Raw genomic sequence first — 13,258 nt, forward strand, 5'->3', positions numbered from 1 at the left:
CTAACCCAGTGTCCCTGTTCTTCCTAGAATCTTGTTAGCACCCTCAGGGCTGAGGTGTTGTATACATGCTTCTCTTAGAATGCTTTCCCAGTGTAACAGCAGTTGGTTTCCCCTTGTGAATGTCACATTTCTTCTTGAATGTCCCCTTATCACCATGCTCTTTTCTCAAACCTCTGCCTCTTCTTGTACCACTTCATCTATTTTCTCTTGCCTCCAGAGCACTTACATACCACATCTATTATTAAGGTGTTTATTTGTCTAACTTTTCCTTCTGCAATCTATAGAAAGTATAAGAAGACAGTGCCTTTGAATAGAACATTCCCTGAATATTCTGACCCTGGCACAGAGGACATACTCAGTAACTAACTGTTGCACAAATTAATTGTTGCATAGGTTTCTTTTGTTTTGTTTTAGTGAATATATTTTTAATTAGAGGATCCTTGCTTTACAATGTTGTATTGGTTTCTGCCATATACCAACATGAATAGCCATAGGTATACATGTGTTCTTATGCAAATTGTTCCCTACTTAGCTGTTGTCAGAATGATTGAATGTGTGGTACAACACAAAATGATTTTCTTTACAGCAGTAATACACATAAAGATGTGTTTATCAATGGTTACTGTGTCATGTTACATGAGACAAGCAAAAGCAGGTGGAACAGAAAGTTAGTGAACATCATGATAAGCAATTATAAAATATGATCAGAGTTTTATTATTTTAGGGAACCCAATTAAAGTCAATGGGCTTTCCAGGTGGCTCAGTGGTAAAGAACCCACCTCTCAATGCAGGAGACACAGGTTCAATCCCTGGGTTGGGCATATACCCTGAAGAAGGAAATGGCAACCTATTCCAGTATTCTTACCTGGGAAATTCCATGGACAAAGGAGCCTGGTGTGCTATACAGAGGGGTCACAAAAGAGTAGGACATGACTGAGAGACTAAACAACAACAACAAATAAAATCAATAGCTAGACATTATACTGTTCACTTGTATCATCCCTTTTTACATGTTAGACATGTATAATTTAATCCTCACAACAGCCTTATAATGGAAATACTATTATTACATCCATTTCATAGACAGGAAAACTGATGTACTGAGATTTTAAGTAAATTGCCCAAAGTCATACAGTTCTATAACCTCTCATAACAGTATTTCCACACTGTGATTTATTGCTCAGTACTAACTCTCACTAATGATCTTGATTAAATTTCCCATTTTCAGATATTTTTATCCACCAGGAGTAGCAATATAATTGCATCCCTTTGCACCCTTTAAGAAAGCTGTCTTTAATTTATTCTTTCTAATGTCTCAGAAATTATCTTAGAGAAATTAGCAAATGTATTAATATACACATGCTGCACACTTTCCCGGATTAATGCCTATAATTACAGGAATAAAAATTTCCTTTTATTTTCCTCTCATGGCAGTTTTAGCCTGGGTATTTAAGCCTTTCATGTTAAGATGCATTTTTGGAATCATGTTTTTTCATAAACCTATAAATGAGAAAAAGTCTATGATTGAAAACTAGCTTTACAGTGAAGTCATAGAATTGTTTATAGTCACCTTTCTTTACCTGATTGGATTAATGCTTAAAACTAAGGTAACATTATGTCCTAGACTGCTTGAACCATCCCAATTGGTGTCTGTTTTCCAAGTGTAAATATATATATATATATATATATATAATTATTAATAATTATATGTACTTTCATTTTTGAAAGTGTCTAGCATGTCTAGCAAAATGTCTAGCACAGGCAACAGATTTTATGTTCACCTATTTAAAACGGATATGAGATACTACCAAAGTCTTAACCCAAGAGGTTAAAAAAAAAAAGAAGAAGATTAAGTATCATCAATAAATTTATTTAATTTCAAAAGTAATTACTAAATTAAAATACAGAAGGGGGACAATAACATATGCTCACCAAAAAGAGACACACTAGGCAGGTCTGAATCATTCTTCTACTTGCTTAGTAAAAATTCCCTCAACGAATCTGATAAACCAACTTGAATTATTAAAAGAATTAATCTTTGCTAGAAAGGATTAAGCATCAGCTTTATTGCTCTAGGTCTTTACTAGGATTCACATAAACACATACTGAAAGCATTAAAGAAGAAGTAGCTAAAATACTGTGTTCCATTTACTATTCCATGAAATTCAATCAAATGTGAGCCTTGTCTTTGGCCATGCTGGCTCCAGTGAAGGAAAAATCAAACTTCCGATCATCCTTGGCACCTGGATTCACAGCCAAACTCTTTTTAGCATCTCCTGGCATTGGATAAGCACACAGCCAGCGATAGTCTTCTGCTTGTGCTCTGTTGAGACACAGATTCCTGGAAGGCCCAGCCTGTAGATTTCACATGAAGTGTTTTTTTTTCCCCCCTCTCCTTTTAGAAGGAAATCTTTACTGTACTGGGGCTCAGGATCTTTATACTGCCACTCATTTCTCTTATATTCCATAATACTCATACATTCCATAGTATTCTGAAGAATAAAGCCAACTCTCCACAACATCTCAGACCTATAACCTACTTCCTGCCTTTGTTTTTTTTTTCCTTTAATTCAAGCGCCTAATTAAGAAATTAACACAGAAACATTACTCACAATATTTGTGAATTTTTTACATGCAACTATTTTAATTGTATGGGAAAGAAAAGGCTTTATTTTTTTCTTAATATTTTGCTATTTAAAGTACATTTTACTGTTACTCTTTTCTCTACTACTGCCCAGATTCTTGCTCTATCCACTGCTATAAAATGTTTATTTGTCTTCATATTAGTTAATTGCTTTCTCAGATCACTGAATCATCTTTAAGAATCTCACCACAACCTCTCTGAAGTCCCCAGCAAGGCTACTGAAATCCTAATTCATTTCCCTCACACACCCTCAGTCCTCAGTCAGTTTTATTTACTGGGGTCTGTTCTCAGGTGGCTCAGGCAGTAAAGAATCTACCTGCAATGCGGGAGCCCAGACCTGGGTTCCATCCCTCGGTCAGGAAGATCCCCTGAAGGGAGGAATGGCTCCCCACTCCAGTATTCTTGCCTGGAGAATTACGCAGACAGAGGAGCCTGGCGGGCTACAGTCCATGGGGCTCACAAAGAGTTAGACATGACCGAGTGACTAACACTTTCACTTCACTTCTTTTCTACTAAAATATATTACTGGATCTGCCAGAGAGACTTGGAGACCTTGACTAAGTATTATACCTCTTTGTTTCATTATGAGGCAGACTAGCAGTTCAGCAACCCTACGTGATAAGTTCCTGCATGGTGCCTGAGCCTCTAAGGTGCCTGCTCAAGGTTCCCAGACTTCATACTGGTCCCTTAGGGAAATCTAGAAGGTGCCTGACATTACAGATGTACAGTGGAAGCTATCTTTGTAATTACACCTACACACCAGGGTCTATGTAAGTCAATTCCAACAAAGCTCAAAGCAGAAAAATATTTTCCAATTTTTTTTAGCTGAAAATCTAAATTTTCCTGAGGTAAATATTTTTATAAGTCAAAGAAGGCTATATTGGGCTTCTGAAATTTCTTTAGACAGATGTCCCAGAAGGAAATGGATGTGTATGCAAATGTGGCCCTAGTAGGTGATCATAATTGTTTTATGAAGCTGTGTATTTTAAAAGAATATACGACTGGAATTATAGGTTCACACTGTCCCTCTGCCATTTGCTTTCTGTGTATATCTGGACTATTCACTTTAATTATGTGGCTGTGTCTTTAAATGAAATATGCCAATCATATTCATGCCAGATTTGTGTAGATTAAATTGGTTAATGTAAACAGCATGAATAGGGAGATGGTTGGTTTATTGACTGCTCCCTCACTCAACATATTGGGGATAATCATTCTTCTTTCCTTTATTCACTTTCACTAAGTTTTGTGGAATCTGAGCATACACACACACACACACACACAGAGTCATGCTACAGAGTAACTTGAAGACCTCTGGGGTGAAATATGTGCTCACTGAAAGAACCAGTAATCTTATTTCACTTCTTTCTGGAAAATATATATGAAAGAATTGGTTTACTGTAATTACTGACCTAGGTTAGGCTTAGAGCAAAGGCAGAATCTGTAAGCATTTTGAGCTACTTGTATAAGATTGTCTAGAACTGCACTTTTCTCTCATTTATCTTACTCTCTGGGCCTATGTCTGAAGGCTGTTTATCAAAGAGAGGGAGAAAATCTATATCCTGGGGAAAAAATTGTGGAGAATTGATATTTGACTGAGCCTCTGACTGACTTTGCAGTGCATGTGAGCCCAAATGAAAATGGGTGAAAACACCAAACCATTTTAAAGGCTTTCAAACATGGGGGTGCTTGTTAAATGAAGACAGAACATGTAGATTCATTATTCTTTTTTATGTCAATATCATGTCTATATTATGGGGTTATGTTTGGAGACTTGTATTTGTTCAACCTACAAAACAGCTTGAGTCAGGAAATAAAATTCCTGTCACTCAGATAGCACCTAGAGAAAAAAAAGATGTTAATGCCTCAAACTTTGAAATACTTTGCTCAGAAAAAAGTATATATGGAATGCATGCATGTTCAATAAATTGTAAAGGATACTGCTTTTAAATTATTTGAGAGTTTCAGGTTGCACAGTTGTTTCAGAGGAACAACTGTATTTTTGTATGTCATATCCAATGTGGAAATTTAGAAACAACATTGAGAATCTGGGTAACAATAGTGAAGCATGAACCGATCAGTGATGAGAAAACATACCGCACTGGAAAGTCCCATTAGTAACACTTAGTTATCAAGGAGTTCATTGTATTGTATAGTATTGGCGAACAACCTACCCCTACAAGTTAAAAGAAATGGTAACAATCAGGGTGAAAAAGCAATCAATTTTTAAATGTCAAGAAGTCTACTGTTTATTTTCTGGGAGTTAGTTTAGTTAGAAAAGTTGTTAGGGGTGCCAAAACCCTGGAAGGGATATATTTCACAAGTTAAATGGAAATATGCTGGATTCCTATTGAGAGGTCTCAAAGACTAGCTTCAACATACCAGGTGATCTATATTGGAGTCATACAAGATGATGTTTCTACTCTGAATAAGCTCTTTGAGTGGAACTGTTTGACACACAGAAATTCACAGTCTTTTATTCAAATATTATCTTTTCATACACAAAGTAAATGGGACATGGTTTCTTATAATATGCAGCGTGGGAATTTGAAAATCCTGATAAATCTAGATTTAGTTATCATCTTCTATCCCAATAAGATAAGTGACCATGGGCAAGTAAACTACTTAGATATGTATTATTTATCTGTAAAATAGATATGTTTTTGATCAAAGGAATCTATATAAAAAGTTGATAAAATGTCTCATACTTTGAATTCAGTGTGCTCTGACTATAATGTGGTTGTTTGCCAAATATGTCCAGTATGTAGGTTTGTACTTATTAAACTTTTTGTAAGCGAATTGGACTATGGATGGGGGTATGTGACACTGTACAGGAGACAGGAATCAAGACCACCCCCAAGAAAAAGAAATGCAAAAAAGCAAAATGGCTGTCTGAAGAGGCCTTACAAATAGCCGTGAAAAGAAGGGAAGAGAAAAGCAAAGGAGAAAAGGAAAGATATACCCATTTGAATGCAGATCTCCAAAGAATAGCAAGGAGAGATAAGAAAACCTTCCTCAGCAATCAATGCAAAGAAATAGAGGAAAACAATAGAATGGGAAAGACTAGAGATCTCTTCAAGAAAATTAGAGATACCAAGGGAACATTTCATGCAAAGATGGGCTCAATAAAGGAGAGAAATAGTAGGGACCTAACAGAAGCAGAAGATATTAAGAAGAGGTGGCAAGAATACACAGAAGAACTATACTGAAAAGATCTTCACGACCCAGATAATCACGATGGTGTAATCACTCACCTAGAGCCAGACATCCTGGAATGTGAAGTCAAGTGGGCCTTAGGAAGTATCACTACAAACAAAGCTAGTGGAGGTAATGAAATTCCAGTTGAGCTATTTCAAATCAGTTGAACTATTTCAAATCCTGAAAGATGACGCTGTGAAAGTGCTGCACTCAATATGCCAGCAAATTTGGAAAACTCAGCAGTGGCCACAAGACTGGAAAAGCTCAGTTTTCATTCCAATCCCAAAGAAAGGCAATCCCAAAGAATGCTCAAACTACTGCACAATTGCACTCATCTCACACACTAGTAAAGTAATGCTCAAAATTCTCCGAGCCAGGCTTCAGCAATACGTGAACCGTGAACTTTCAGATGTTCAAGCTGGTTTTAGAAAAGGCAGATGAACCAGAGATCAAATTGCAAACATCTGCTGGGTCATTGGAAAAGCAAGAGAGTTCCAGAAAAACATCTCCTTCTGTTTTATTGACTATGCCAAAGCCTTTGACTGTGCAGATCACAATAAACTGTGGAAAATTCTGAAAGAGATGGTAATACCAGACCACCTGACCTGCCTCTTGAGAAACCTGTATGCAGGTCAGGAAGCAACAGTTAGAAGTGGACATGGAACAATAGACTGGTTCCAAATAGGAAAAGGAGTATATCAAGGCTGTATATTGTTACCCTGCTTATTTAACTTCTATGCAGAGTACATGATGAGAAATGCTGGGCTGGAAGAAGCACAAGCTGGAATCAAAGATTGCTGGGAGAAATATCAATAACCTCAGATACGCAGATGACACCACCCTTATGGCAGAAAGTGAAGAAGAACTAAAGAGCCTCTTGATGAAAGTGAAAGGAGAGAGTGTAAAAGTTGGCTTAAAGCTCAACATTCAACTATGATCATGACATCTGGTCCCATCACTTCATGGGAAATAGATGGGGAAACAGTGGAAACAATGACTGACTTTATTTTTCTGAGCTCCAAATTCACTGCAGATGGTGATTGCAGCCATGAAATTAAAAGACGCTTACTCCTTGGAAGGAAAGTTATGACCAACCTAGATAGCATATTAAAAAGCAGAGACATTACTTTGCCAACAAAGGTCCATCTACTCAAGGCTATGGTTTTTCCAGTGGTCATGTATGGATGTGAGAGTTGGACTATAAAGAAAGCTGAGGACTGAAGAACTGATGCTTTGAACTGTGGTGTTGGAGAAGACTGTTGAGAGTCCCTTGGACTGCAAGGAGATCCAATCAGTCCATCCTAAAGGAGATCAGTCCTGTGTGTTCATTGGAAGGACTGATTTTGAAGCTGAAACTCCAATACTTTGGCCACCTGATGTGAAGAGCTGACTCATTGGAAAAGACCCTGATGCTGGGATAAATTGAGGGCAGAAGGAGAAGGGGACAACAGAGGATTAGATGGTTGGGTGGCATCACCAACTTGATGGACATGGGTTTGGGTAGACTCAGGGAGTTGGTAATGGACAGGGAGGCCTGGCGTGCTGCGTTTCATGGGGTCACAAAGAGTTGGACACGACTGAGTGACTGACCTGAACTGAAGTGAATAGGGCTTTGAGATTAGTTCTGGCCAATACATTATTACCAGGTGGCACTAGTAGTAAAGAATTCACCTACCAATGCAGAAGACACAAGAGATGCAAGTTTGATCCCTGGGTGGGGAAGGTTCCCTGGAGTCGAAAATGGCGGCCCACTCCAGTATTCTTGCCTGGAGAGTCCCATGGGGAGAGGAGCCTCGGGGACTACAGTCCATGGTGTCACAAAGAGCCGAACACAACTGAGGAACTGAGTGCAGCACAGCACAATACACTGTGAATAGAGTGAAATATCCCCTTGGGGACAAATATTTAAATGCTGTTGCTTTCTGCGGGCGACCCAGGTTCGATCCCTGGGTCGGGAAGAGCCCCTGGAGAAGGAAATGGCAACCCACTCCAGTAGTCTTGCCTGGAAAATCCCATGGACTGGGGATCCTGGTAGGCTACAGTCCATGGGGTCACAAAGAGTCAGACACGACTGAGCGACTTCACTTTTCACTTTTTCTTCTCTTTGGAACATGACTGTCAAGTCATTGACAGCAGCTAACCTCTGTCATTCTTGGTCCTTGAGTAGCCATGGTGAGCCAAATACCTTTAACTCTGAAAGTGTAGCACTAAGGAGAAATAAATGTTTGAGATTTGGACCTGATTGTTACTGTAGCATAATTTAGCCTATCCTTAGAAATACAATAAGATCCCTCTTAAAAATGTCTAACTTATTCACAGAAGAAGGCCCCATACACTTACAAAAAGTTTGATAAGTATGTAGGAATAAGTTTAATAAATAAAGGAATAAGTATAAAATTTGTTAATATCTGAATTTGCAATTTCTCCTTGGCCAAGTCATTTGATTTAAATAATGCATTAAGAAACTCTCAAGCTTGGCAATGCCTCCTTCAAATATTCAAGATGATTAAGAACAAATTATTTAAGTTCTTTCCCCTCCTTGTCCTAAATTTGCTTAGTTGTATTGTGTGTATGTGTGTGTGTCTGATTCTTTGTGACCCACTAGACTGTAGCTCGCCAGGCTTATCTGCCTATGAAATTTTCCAGACAACAGTCCAGAAGCAGGTTGTCATTTCCTACTCCAGGGGAACTTCTAGACACAGGGAATGAACCCACATCTCCTGTACTGGCAGGTAGTTTCTTTATCACTGTGCCACCTGGGAAGCTCATTAGTTGTGTTGTTGTTGTTCACTCACTAAATTGTGTCCTACTCATTGTGACCGCGGGAATGGCAGCCTGCCGGGCTTCCCTGTCTTTCCCTTTCTCTTGGAGTTCGCTCAAACTCATGTCCATTGAATCAGTGATGCCATCCAACCATCTCATCCTCTGTCGTCCCCTTCTCCTCCTGCCCTCAATCTTTCCCAGCATCAGGGTCTTTTCCAATAAGTCAGCTCTTCACATCAGGTGGTCAAAGTACTAGAGCATTAGCTTCAGCACCAGTCCTTCTGATGAATATTCAGGGTTGATTTCTATTAGGACTGGTTTGTGTGATCTCCTTGCTGTCCAGGCAACTCTCAAAAGTCTTCTCCTGCATCACAGTTCAAAAGCATCAATTCTTTGGCCCTCAATCTTCCTTATGGTCCAACTCTCACATCCATACATGACAACTGGAAAAGCCATAGCTTTGACTACATGGACTTTGTTGGCAAAGTGATGTCTCTGTTTTTATTTATTTATTTTTAATTTTATATTTGATGTATCTCTCTTTTATTTTTTTTAAATTTGCTGTCTAAGTTTGTCATAGCTATTCTTCCAAGGAACAAGTGTCTTTTAATTTCATGGCTGCAGTCACCATCCACATTGATTTTGGTGCCCAAAATTAATTAGTTGTATTAATATCTTTTAAATCATTTCATCTAAGTTGCTTTGAGGGTATAAAATGTTAAACTTGTACTTCAGTGTGCTCACTCATATTTGAAAAGAATGCTTGGACTCTTGTAACTTTATTTCCATCTGTTCAATTATTTTGTAATCAAAATCTCAAATATTTATGTGGTGCTTAATGTGTGTAAAGTATTTGGTTCACTGGGAAATAAGTCAGCCTCAAATAACATGGAGATTAGGAGTGCTCACCCTCCACACAGTTGAATATAACTTATTGTCTGCCCTCCATATAAGGATTTCCTCCAAATATGTGGTATTGGACCCATGAATTCAATCAACTGCAAATTGTGTGGTACTGTAACAGATATTACTGAAGAAATTCAAGGGTAAATGGACTCATGCAGCCCAAACCCATGTCGTTCAAGGATCAATTCTACCTTGAACATAAGACATTTGCCTTGTCTTCAGAGAGTGTATAATCTATTTGGGGAATCATTCCAAAAATCTATGAAAGTTATAATAGCACAAGAATCTGAATCATGCCAAACCACAAAAGAAAATATTATCATTGCAAAAAAGTTCTTTGATCTGAAAATACAGTTCTCAATTATGGAAATATAAAAACACTCTGATGATGATATGGCAGGGAAATTTAAGAATATATCCAACAATTAGAAGGGGTACTTTGCATGTGACTTCTGAGCACATTTCTAATTTTGAATGAAGAAGGCACACTGTTTGTGAAGGTTAAAATAGTATTTTTTAAACTGTGCTTGCTAGACACTCATCTATAACCACTTTTCTCACTTGTAATTAATTTCATCCCTTTCTCTTCTGTTTTACCTTTTCCTAATATTTGTTCCTATAAGTCTATTGCTGTTAATCAGTGGTGAGGCAGTATTGGAAGATATTTTACATAGTGGTCCATCCAAAGGCTCTGGAGATGTAGAAAGCTGGAATTTGAAAATGACCCTGTTGACCATGTGACTGTGAGCAAGCATCATGATATCTTTGAACTTCTGTTTCCCTGTAAATGTAATAGGGTCAATAAAGTGCCACGCTTATGAAGTTGTGTTTTGAAACAACAAAATACAGTTATTAGCACATAATAAGTAGTCAGTAAATTAGCTTACATTATCATTTTTTTCTCTGATCTTCACTAGTTGACAAATATATACATTTTAGTTTACCATTCTTGCTTGATGAAAATAATTTGTTGAGAATTACAGGAAAACATCTGTGGCATTTTTGATACCAGGAAAAATTAACAAGAAGAGTATTTTTCTTTCATGGAAGATTGTTCTTTATTACTCATATAGCACTTGCATCATCTATAATGAATGCACAGAGACACTGGGTGTATATATTCGTGCATAAAGAGGTGTATCTTATTTGTGCATAATTACTCAGTAAAAAATGTATCATTGGGTCAGATTTCTATGTGCTCTATCTCCTTTTGAAATTAAAGAGCCATGTTCACATAACACAGCCTCAACTTTCTGGCCAAATTCTTTCTGTGCTTGAGATTTAAGGGGAAAATTTTGTATTTAGTTCTTTCTAGTTTGTAGACCTGAAACTTGGCCTCCTTGCCCATTTCTTGAAGTGTTCTTGGTATCTGTTGAGATAAGATTGCTCCGATCATTACTGAATACTAAAAAATGTATATTCTGCACATTGTATTCTATGTATAATGTGATGTTTTACTGGTGCCAAGCTGTCTTTTTCAATCCCTGACTCTATGTGCAAAATGTTACACTTCATCATAATGAGAGACCCGAGGAGTTCTATTTCAGTCTTATAGACCTGTTAAAGGCTTTTGAACATGACTCTAATAATTTTTCTTCCTTTTAAGACTAGGTTCATTTTTAAGACATAGACTATTTCATTTCATATCTCAAAGCTCTTTAGTATTTAGGGAATGTTTCTCTTTATTAAATACCAATTTCAGTAGGATATCAGCAATTAAATACCTACTGTCGAATTTCTTTTAAGCTGAGTTAATGGATTTGGGCTCATAGGTGAAATTTAATTCATAGCCCTAAACACTATTTAAGTCAATACATTTCATGAAATAATTGGTTACATTTTGTAATTTAAAAGATAATTTGATTAATGGAGGAAACTTTGCTTTTTAGTAATCACAGATTAAGTTGTCTGTACCTGAAGTTAAATTTTACAACAGGGTAAAACTGAAGAAGTTCAAACCTCAGCAAATTTTCCTACAAAATGGTTATCTAGCCATTTGCTAGGAAGAGAACAGTCTTACATACCTTATATATATAAATTATGTTAGAAAAAGAATTTTGAGTGTAGATTTTTTCTAAGTATGTGCACTCAGTAAAGATTATTCTAATAATCTTTAAAAGTGAAATATGAATTACAGGTTTTTAACAGGGAAATATGATTTATAATCAAGAGATATCACAGTATAATCAAACATTAAGGTGTGATAATAAAATCTTTGAACATTTTTTCTTCCTCATGTGTTACATTATAAAAATGATTTAATACCACTTCCTTTACAAGAAGAATCTCTTCTCAATTCTCACAGACATTTTATTTTTTATTTTATTGTGGTGAAATATATATAACATACAAGTTCCTATTTTTCCATTTTCAAATGTATAATAAATAGCATTATGTATATTCATATTGTTGTGCAGTCATCATCACTATGCATTTCCATAGCTTTTTCATCATCCCAAACTGAATTCCATGCATGTGAAACAACTCCCCATTCATTAATCCCCCCTTCCAACTCCCACTAATATTCTTTCTTCTTCTGTGAATTTGAGTATTCCAGTTATGGCAAATCAGTGGAATCGTGTCTGGCTTATTCCACTTTGCATGATGTTTTAAAGGTCCATCTATGTTGTAGTATCATAATTTTGTCTATTTATTTTTAAAACTTGTTAACATTCCACATCTACTAATCCATCAGTGGACGTTTGTTTTTTTCCAGTTTTCCTCATAACATCCATTTCTTTAAGAAATATTTTCTATCATGGCATAATACATTTTGTTTGTCTTCCTTATCAATTTTGTTTTTCTGATAGCCAATCAGCATATCCATAACATTATTTTTTGCACAATTGGTCTTAAGACACTGAAAGCATTTAGTATACTTGAAGAAATGATGATACTTAAGCCCATGCCCAATGCAAGATGAAAATTACCCCGATTGTACTCTCAGGGATGTGTCTTGTTTTTTGTTTGCTTGTTTTTTAATGCATGTGTTGTCCTATTGTCTTAAAAGAACAGGTAAATTCAACTGTATTCTCAGTGGTCAGTGACTATCTACTAGTGATTATGCTTTGAGGTTCTTATCCTGGGAAGAATAAATCTAAACTCTCTCATATTAAAACCTTCTAAGATTTGATCCAAATGAAACATTTTATCATTATTTCTTCTTACCTAATTTCCTTATTACCTTCCATATTAGTTTGGATTCTCTGTATAAAGGAATATATATATATATAATTTATTATATATCTTATATATATATATGGGATTTATTATTAAATCAGTTCATATGGTTATGGAAGCCTAGCAGTCCCACCATCTGTAAGCCAGAGAACCAGGAAAGCCTGTGGTATAATTCTGTCTGAGTCCTAACAGCTGAGAACCAGAGGACTGCTGAGGTATGTCTCAGTGTCTGAGGGCCCAGAACCAGGGCCTGCCTGGCCCAAGGGCAAAGATGACTATCCCAGCTAAAGAGAGAAAATTTTCCCTTCTGCCACCTTTCTGCTCTGTTCAAGCCCTCAACATATTGGATGATGCCTGCCCACATTGTTGAGGGCAAATCTTTACTCAGTCTGCTGATTCAAATGCTTTCTGCAACACCCTCACAGACATATCCAGATATAGCATTTCACTAGCTATCTGGGCATCCTTTAGTCCAGTCAACACATAAAATTAACCATCACAGCCTCACTCAATTTTGCTCCTATTAAAGTAACCTTCTAAAACACGTTATTAATCTATGCTGTGTGG

The sequence above is a fragment of the Cervus elaphus genome, chromosome 29 (assembly GCF_910594005.1).
Source record: "Cervus elaphus chromosome 29, mCerEla1.1, whole genome shotgun sequence".
Lineage (NCBI taxonomy): Eukaryota > Metazoa > Chordata > Mammalia > Artiodactyla > Cervidae > Cervus > Cervus elaphus.